This window comes from Peromyscus californicus, unplaced genomic scaffold (genome assembly GCF_007827085.1).
Source record: "Peromyscus californicus insignis strain IS unplaced genomic scaffold, ASM782708v3 Scaffold_7__1_contigs__length_154581171, whole genome shotgun sequence".
Lineage (NCBI taxonomy): Eukaryota > Metazoa > Chordata > Mammalia > Rodentia > Cricetidae > Peromyscus > Peromyscus californicus.
The window spans coordinates 139484332-139493156 of record NW_026294595.1 but is presented as its reverse complement, the minus strand read 5'-3'; positions in this window follow the sequence as shown (position 1 = coordinate 139493156).

Genomic DNA, 8825 nt, shown 5'->3' with positions numbered 1-8825 from the left:
GGGCCTGTGAGCCAGATCTCTTCTTTCACCAATGAGGGCTAACCTGTGCAGCCTGAGTTCATAGCAAGGGAAAAAGGGAAGGAGAGAGAGAGAGAGAGAGAGAGAGAGAGAGAGAGAGAGAGAGAGAGAGACAGAGACAGAGACAGAGAAAGACAGAGAGACAGAGAGAGAGACAGAGAGAGAGAGACAGAGAGAGAGAGAGAGACAAACAGAGACAGACAGACAGACACACATAGACAGGCAGACAGACAGGCAGACAGACAAACGCACACAGAAAGAGAAAGGGAGAGAGACAGACATATACACACACAGAGGGAGAGAGATAGAGAGGGAGGGAGGGAGGGAGAGACAGACAGACAGACACAGAGAGACACCCACCCACCCACACAGAGGGAGAGGAAGAGAGAGGGAACACGAGAGAACTTGAATTTCACAGGTCTTTCTGAAACCTCTAGGCTGTTCTCTCTTTTGTTGTGTCGTAAATCGAAGAAGACTCGCACAGCTTTCCTTCCTCAGGGTTAGTTAAGTCCTTTCAGCCTGAATTCTGTGAAGCAGGTCCCTGTGAATCCTGATCCTACCAGCTGTCTGCCATCTTTGCACCCCAAATTAACCTTTGACCAGACTACAAAGCCACCCTCACTTGGCACCCTCAGATTCCTTGTAGTGGGCGTCTGACCCCGATGTCGGGGCTGGAAAAGACCCGCACTCTCTGCCTCTTTCCTTGACCATCTGAGTCCTCGGTACCCTTCCCCAGCAATACCAAGGGGCACCAGCACCTCTTGCTGCTGTTCAGAATCTCCTTCTTTTTCTCCCATGGGCGTGACATCAGTGGTAAGTGGGGGTGTAAGGTGATAAGGGTGGGAAGTTGCTCTTGAGTTGAGTCAAGATCTTTTGAGTCAAGGGAGTCTGTGTAGACAGACCAGCTTCACACAGATTGACAAACCCAGGGATGAGTAAGCCCCTAACACAGTGAAAGGATTTCTTTTTGGGCTCTCTGGTTTCTGAGCCACCAGGGGGCAGCAGAAATTTAGGTCATAGACCAGGAAAGGACAGGTTAGAAGCCTAGATAAAGGCAAACTCTGGTCTGAGTTTCTATATCCCTACTGAAACACCTAGTAAATCAGGGTAGCAGATCATGCCCTCTCTATTCATGATGTGACGTGTTTCTTCTGGTGGGCAATATTTATCTTGGGAACATTATCCATCATATGTTTCATTTCAGTGTTTCTTTTTCTTTTTCTTTTTTTTTAAAGTATTTTTTTAAAAAAATTTATGCCGGGTGGTGGTGGCGCACGCCTTTAGTCCCAGCACCTGGAAGGCAGAGTCAGGGGGATCTCTGTGAGTTTGAGGCCAGCCTGGTCTTCAGAGCGAGTCCCAGGACAGGCTCCAAAGCTACACAGAGAAACCCTGTCTCGAAAAAAGCAAAAAGACAAAAACAAAAAAGTATTTATTATGTATACCGTGCTCCATCTGCATGTGTGCCTGCAGGCCAGAAGAGGGTGCCAGATCTCATTACAGATGGTTGTGGGCCATCCTATGGTTGCTGGGAATTGAACTCAGGACCTCCAGAAGTGCTCTTAACTGCTGAGCTATCTCTCCAGCCCCCTTCAGTGTTTCTTATACAAGGCCACAGGGTCAAATTGTTGAGGTCAAGAGCAGGACAACCTTTTTTCTACGCGCGGAGGTGAGATGGGCACGGAGTGACTTGCAGGCATGCACGCTCCTGCAGGCTCTCTGGTTGGTGCTTTCTAGATCGGATGCTGGCAATTAGGAAGCCGGGATGCACATTCTGGGGTCTTCTTGTTAGTAACCATTTTCCCTCCTCTGTCTCCCTTTCTTCAGTTTCTCTGTAACTTCAAAGCTCTTTATGTGTCTGGGACTGTGAGTCTTTTTCTGTTTTCTCCTCTTTAGTTTTAGGAAAAGGGCACATGATCATTGCTGGGATATTCAGAACAATGTACAGGAGATCTTTTCAGCCGCAGACATCTGTTGCTAACATGCTAGTGAATGTCCCTCTAGACTTCATTTATGGGTGGTGATTAGTTCATTTGTCATTGCTGTAATGACATACCCCAAGGCAGGCTACTTTATGGGAAAAAGAATTTTTTTTTTTTTTTTTTGGTTTTTCGAGACAGGGTTTCTCTGTGTAGCTTTGTGCCTTTCCTGGAACTCACTCGGTAGCCCAGGCTGGCCTCGAACTCACAGAGATCCGCCTGGCTCTGCCTCCCAAGTGCTGGGACTAAAGGCGTGCGCCACCACCGCCCGGCCGGAAAAAAGAATTTTACTTTGGCTCTTGGTTCTGGAGGTTTGAGATTAAGGGGCCACATCTAATGACGGTTGTGCTGAGATGTTACAGAACATCAAAGGGTAAGAGAAAAGAGTGCATATCTGTCTATATGTCTGACTATTCTCTCTTCTCCTCCTCCTCCTCCTCCTCCTCCTCCTCCTCCTCCTCCTCGTCCTCCTCCTCTTCCTCCTCCTTTTCGTTTTTTTGAGACAGGGTCTCTCTGTGTAGCCCCAGCTGTCCTGGAACTCACTTTGTAGACCAGGCTGCCCTTGAATTCAGAGATCTGCCCTCTCTGCCTACCGAGAGCTGGGACTAAAGGCATGCACCACCTCATCTGGCTTATTTCCTTTTCTTACAAGTGCACTAGAATTCAATGAAGGGAATGCTACTCTTATCCAAATCCTATTCACCTTCCAAAGGCTCACCTCTAAGCACTATAGTCAAATGAAGTTTGAAGTTTGTCTTAATGTGGGCAAAACCTCAGCATGAGAAGTCTCTGGGGCCATGCAAACTACAGTCAAAGCACAAGAGTACACCTCCGAATTCGGCTTGTGTAGCAATCACAGGAGGCCGTTCCTGGTGTTCTCTCATAGACACTTGTCATTTGACAGTGTGCCATAGCTAGACCTGTGTTTTCATTGTAAAGGGATTTTTATTTCTTTAAACATTTCACGGCTTCTGTTTAACAAGATCCTGTAATTCTGTAGCTACCGCTTGTCCTGTGTCTTAGTTACTTTTCTATTGCTATGAAGAGGCACCATGACCAAATACTTACAAAAGAAAGCATTTAATTTGAGGGCTCATGGTTCCAGAAGGTTAGAGTTCATGACCACCACGGTAGGGAGCATGGCAGTAGGCAGCACACATGGCACTGGAGCAGTAGCTGAGACCTTATATCTGATCCACAAGCACTGGGCAGAAGACAGAGCTAAAGGGCTGGCAAAGGGTGTGGAAACTCCAAAGCCCACCCCCAGTGAACACACCTCCTCCAACAAAGCCACGCCTCCTCCAACAAAGCCACGCCTCATCCAAGGCCACACCTCCTATTTTTTTCCAAATGGTTCCACCAACAAGCATTTAGACATATGAGTTTATGGGGGGCCGTTCTCATTCAAACCACAACATCCTGTTGCTAAAACCTTTACCAAATGTTTCAGAGACTTCTATCTTATTTCAGTTAAGTCCATCGGCACACTAGACAATAAAACCTCGGTTCTTAAGCCAGCCAGTGGTGGCACACGCCTTTAATCCCAGCATTGGGGAAGCAGAGGCAGGCGGATCTCTGTGAGTTTGAGGCCAGCCTGCTCTACAGAGTGAGTTCCAGGACAGCCAGGACATGTCACAGAGAAACCCCAAAAAAGAACATCAAAAACCTCCATTCTTTCTGCAATACTTTTTGGATTAAGGATAAATTTTTATTGATATTTCTTGATGCATAGTTTCTCAATTGTAATTAGGTTTTTCTGTTCTGTTGGGGTCATACCATAGATTACATCTTCCCATTTTTGGTTTTTTTTTTTTTTTTTGTGTGTGTGTGTGTGTGTGTTTTTGAGACAGGGTTTCTCTGTGTAGCTTTGCATCTTTCCTGGATCTCACTCTGTAGACCAGGCTAGCCTTGAACTCACAGAGATCCGCCTGCCTCTGCCTCCCGAGTGCTGGGATTAAAGGTGTGAGCCATCACTGCCCGGCTCCATTTTTAATTTTAATATTATCTAAGTTTTACTATTTTTTCCTTTCAATAGATGTTGTTCAAATCTCAGATGGGCAGGGCGGTGGTGGCACATGCCTTTAATCCCAGCACTCGGGAGGCAGAGTCAGGCAGATCTCTGTGAGTTCGAGGCCAGCCTGGGCTACTAAGTGAGTTCCAGGAAAGGCGCAAAGCTACACAGAGAAACCCTGTCTCAAAAAACAAAACCAAACAAATCTCCAATGGTCTTTTAATAAAAAACCCAGAGCCAGATATCAGGGTGAAAGCTGAAAGATCAGAGAAGCAGAACAGCCAGCCACTAGCTATCACCTCTACGAAGTCCTCAGCCTAAAGAGACTGAGTTCCTGTTTCCTCACGCCTTATCTACCTTTCTCTGCCCTGCCATATTACTTCCTGGGATTAAAGGTATGTGTGTTTCCCAAGCAAAGGCATGAGATCTGAAGTGCTGTGTGGGAGCCTGTTTTCAGGTTCCTCGTGGCTTTACCCAGCAGATCTGCATAGAGAGGATGATTTGGGCCACGGGCCTGAGTGCAGGTGTCTGAGATGGTCTGCACTTGGCTGTGCTGGGGGAGGAGGTCTTTTGCTCCACCCCTTGGCGTCTCTATAAATACCCTGGGGCAGAGACAGCCAGGGCCTGTTGGAAAAGGTTCCGGGCCCTCTCGAGGCTATCCTGTATTTTCTATCTGTTTATCTCCACAATATAAATCCTTCTATCTAATATTTCCTGCTACTCACACTCAAGAAAACTCTGGGGAACTGTGGGGTTGGTGGGTAAACGCCCCACAGAATGGCGCCATGAACAGGGACTTGAAAAAAAAGGGACTAAAGACAAAAAAAGGGGGGACTAAAGACAAATGAACAGGGACTAAAGAAAAAGAAAAATAAGGTTTTTTTTGATTTATTTATTATGTATACAGTGTTCTGCCTGCATGTACGCCTGCAGGCCAGAAGAGGGCACCAGATCTCATTACAGATGGTTGTGAGCCACCCTGTGGTTGCTGGGAATTGAACTCAGGACCTCTGGAAGAGCAGCCAGTGCTCCTAACCGCTGAGCCATCTCTCCAGCCCCAGGAAAATAATAGTTTTATGTAGCTAGAGTTTTTTGCCTGGCCCACAGTCAGGACAAATCTCTATCACCTGCCAGTCCCACAGCCACTCAGACCCAACCAAGTAAACACAGAGACTTATATTGGTTACAAAACTGTATGGCCGTGGCAGGCTTCTTGCTAACTGTTCTTACAGCTTAAATTAATCCATTTCTATTAATCTATACCTTGCCACGTGGCTTGTGGCTTACCGGTACTTTACATCTTCCTTGTCCTGATGGCGGCTGGCAGTGTCTCCCTCACCCAGCTTCCTGTTCTCTCAATTCTCTCTGTTTGTCCCGCCTATACTTCCTGCCTGGCCACTGACCAATCAGTGATTTATTCATTGACCAATCATCAACACATTTGACATACAGACCATCCCACAGCACTTCCCCTTTTCTTTTCTTAAAAAGGAAGGTTTTAACCTTTACACATCTCCAAAGTCAGCTTGGTATATTTGGGAATTTGGGCGTAGCTTCTCTTACTACTTCCTGCTGGAGGGGGGCGCTGTATCTTATGGGGACACAAAAAATATTTTAGGGTTATGGAGTAGTCCATGAGGGTGTATCGTCTGAGCCAGTTGCCTTGAAAAGGTTCTGGATGTTGGATCATCTGGGCCATGGTGTCATCGGAGACCTTTCAGGTGGTCTTGGCTGGTCAAACCTGATGTGTCTTAATCTGGAACAAATCCATAGCCTCTGGCTTTCTGTGGGAACAAAAGCAGAATCTCCTTTCCAAAGCAACATATTCTTATATCCAAATTTTGAAGTCAAGGTACCTTTAAAATATACATTTTGGCATAACTCAACAGCTTTTGTAATCAAATGTTTTTCTTTAGTTACGAATATCAAAGAGAACATAATCCAGATTCTTTGTGTGGTAGCCATCTTTACGTGGCTTATTTTTTTATATTAGCTTGAGCCTATTGCTTTGAACTGCAGCCTTCTAAGCCTGAAACGGCACTGGCGCTGCTGGCTCCGCCCACTTCAGCTTCCCAACATGGCGGTGATACGTTTTCTGCCAGCTCTGGGAGCCATCAACTCTCAGAAATAGTGGGTCTATGCTTCTATCAAAGCAGTGTGTAGCCCAGAAACCTCTTTTTTGTTTTGTTTTGTTTTGTAGTAGCAAAGGCTAAATTCACCACACAGCTTAATGTGCCACTTGCAGAGGCCGCATTCACACCATACTGCAGGTCGAGCATGCACGCACGCTAGGAACTCACCAGTAGCTCAAACTGGCAGGCTGCCACTAACTTGAAAGAGACAATTAGGAACTGTTTTTAGCTCCGTTTTAGAATCTTTTTTCTCAGGTTTTAGGTGGAAACTCTTGCCACCATGTTGGACACCATTTGTAGCTAGAGTTTTTCTGCCTGGCCCACAGTCAGGACAAATCTCATCCTGATATCTATCTATCTATCTATCTATCTATCTATCTATCTAATATCTATCTATTGCAGGACCAATCAGCAACACATTTGACATACAGACCATCCCACAGCAGTTTTATTACAGAGTTTTTGGCAAAAGTGAGAGTCAGCCCTGCCAGTGGAAAGTGGCATGCCAGTGTTATGGAATATATATATGCCATATATGAGGGGCAGGGGTTTTATCCTCGAGAGAAAAGGAAAATGGACTGGAAGGATGTCTGATGCTGCAGCTCAAAATTCTCTTCTGTCAAAAATTTCTATCTTCTATCCCTTTCTCAATTTCTATTTGTGAAAAATAAGTATAAGGTATAGTGTAGTAGGGCTGGAGAGATGGCTCAGCCATTAAAGGCTAGGCTCACAACCAAAAATATAAGGTATAGTGTAGTAATATAGTATAGGAAAAACTTATAAGTGTAAGATTGTGTAGAAAAAATAAGGCAACTAGACAGAAAATCTCTTCAATTTTCTAACTTTGGGGGCTATGAACGCAAACTGGGGAAAAAAAAGCTTTCTTTGAGCTTTACAGATAGTAAAAAAAGCTCTTCTTTGAGCTTATGGGGAAGAAAAAGTTTCCTATGGAAGCTTTTGTCCTAGGGACAGCTGAAATGCTAAGTCTGAGCAGCAGGAGAAAGTGTTTTCGTCCTGAGGCAAAAATGGGGGTGTAAAAAGCCAAAAAGTTTAAAGTTCAGAAGTTTTGGGAAAAGTTGGTCTTTCTCTCTTGGGAAAAAAAATCTTTCTCTTAAACTAAAAAGCTTTTCTTGGAAAATTTTTTTTGGGGAAAATCTCTTAAAAAGCCTTAATCTTTCTCAAAAGCTCTTAAAAATCTTAAAAACTAAAACCTTTAACTTTCTCAAAAGGACAAAAGTTAGAATCACCTGAAGATATTAGTATGGGGACCACCTGTGACTAGCTCTAAGGGACAACAACAAACCTCTTAAGACAGCAAAACCTCTCCAAGTTCTCTTTCAAACTTTAAAAATCCTCTCTGCAATGAGGGAGGCAGCCTTGATTTCCTAAAAACCTCTTCTAAGCTCTGTCTCTTCAAGCTAGTAAAAGACAGTGGGTCAAAGTCCCCTGAGGGAAACACTTGGGAGAGTGTGGGTGAAGAGCTACAGAGAGCCCAAAAGGGCAGGAAACTTTACCTGAGAAAAGCAAAAAAAGCCAAGCTTTTCAGTTACAGCCAAGCTGAGGCATCAAGGGTTTTGTTTGAGTGTTTCAGAATGAAAAGGTGCTCCTAATCATCCTAATGCAAAGATCCCCTGAAGCAATGCAAACTGTTAGCATTGCATCCTCGCTTCAGACCAAAAAACCCAGAGGTGACTGGCCAGCGTCTCCAAGTTGGAGTGCATTTCGGGATACTAGGGTTCCTGCAGTTGCAAACTTCCTGGAGCACAGAGCTGAGGCAGGAAGGTGCAGGACCCAGGGGAAGATTGCTAATGAACAACCAAAGCTAAAGCCGGTGGGAACAGCACAGTTGTCTGTTTTCCTACAAGTCCCGGGTTGATGGGTTCACAGCTGCAAAAAGAAATCTGAGAAAAGCTTTCTTATCAGAGAAAGGACCTTTCTGGGAAAACAGTAAAGCTGAACTGTGTCTGAAGCAGTTGTGCTGCTGAGTCAGAACGCTGTCTGGGGAAAGAGCCCAGCCAGGGCAGAAGAGAACGATCCAGGAGTAAAGCTTTCTTTTCTGTCAGAGAAAGCACCTCTTTGAGAAAAGCTTTGTTTCAACTGACTCCCTGAGATGAGGGAGTGTAGCCCTGAGGGACAATTGCCTCTGGCATAAGCTCTGTCCTTGAGCACCCAGACAAGCAAATGCAACCCACTGGGGGACTGGGTCAGGTGAAGGCCTGATGAGGCAAAACACCTGTCCTAATGGGAGTTTAGAAATGGCAAAAACCTCTCTTGTTAGATTTTCAGTCTGTATGTAAACCACACAGACCCCGAAAACAGAAACAGACAAAAAGCCCCTACCTTCAGTAGCAGGGAAAGCCGCCACTGTAGTGTCGGAAACTGTTTCTGGGGTAGAGGGGATAAACTGAGACCAAACTGGGTACTGTCAGGGAGAAAGACTCTGAAGAAACAGAGAAGGGACAGATTCCTCCCCAGAAAATGCAGGACCTGTGAAAGCTGCTAGAGTTTGAGGCAGACTGGGGGGAAGAAAGCCCCTACCTCCAAAGGCAGCTAGCAGAGGAACAGAGCCGCAGACAGATACCTGAAGCTCTGCATCTGGGGGTGGGGGGAGGGGAGGGAAGGAACAAGCAAAATATAAAGATCTATCAGCCGGGCGGTGGTGGCGCACGCCTTTAATCCCAGCACTCG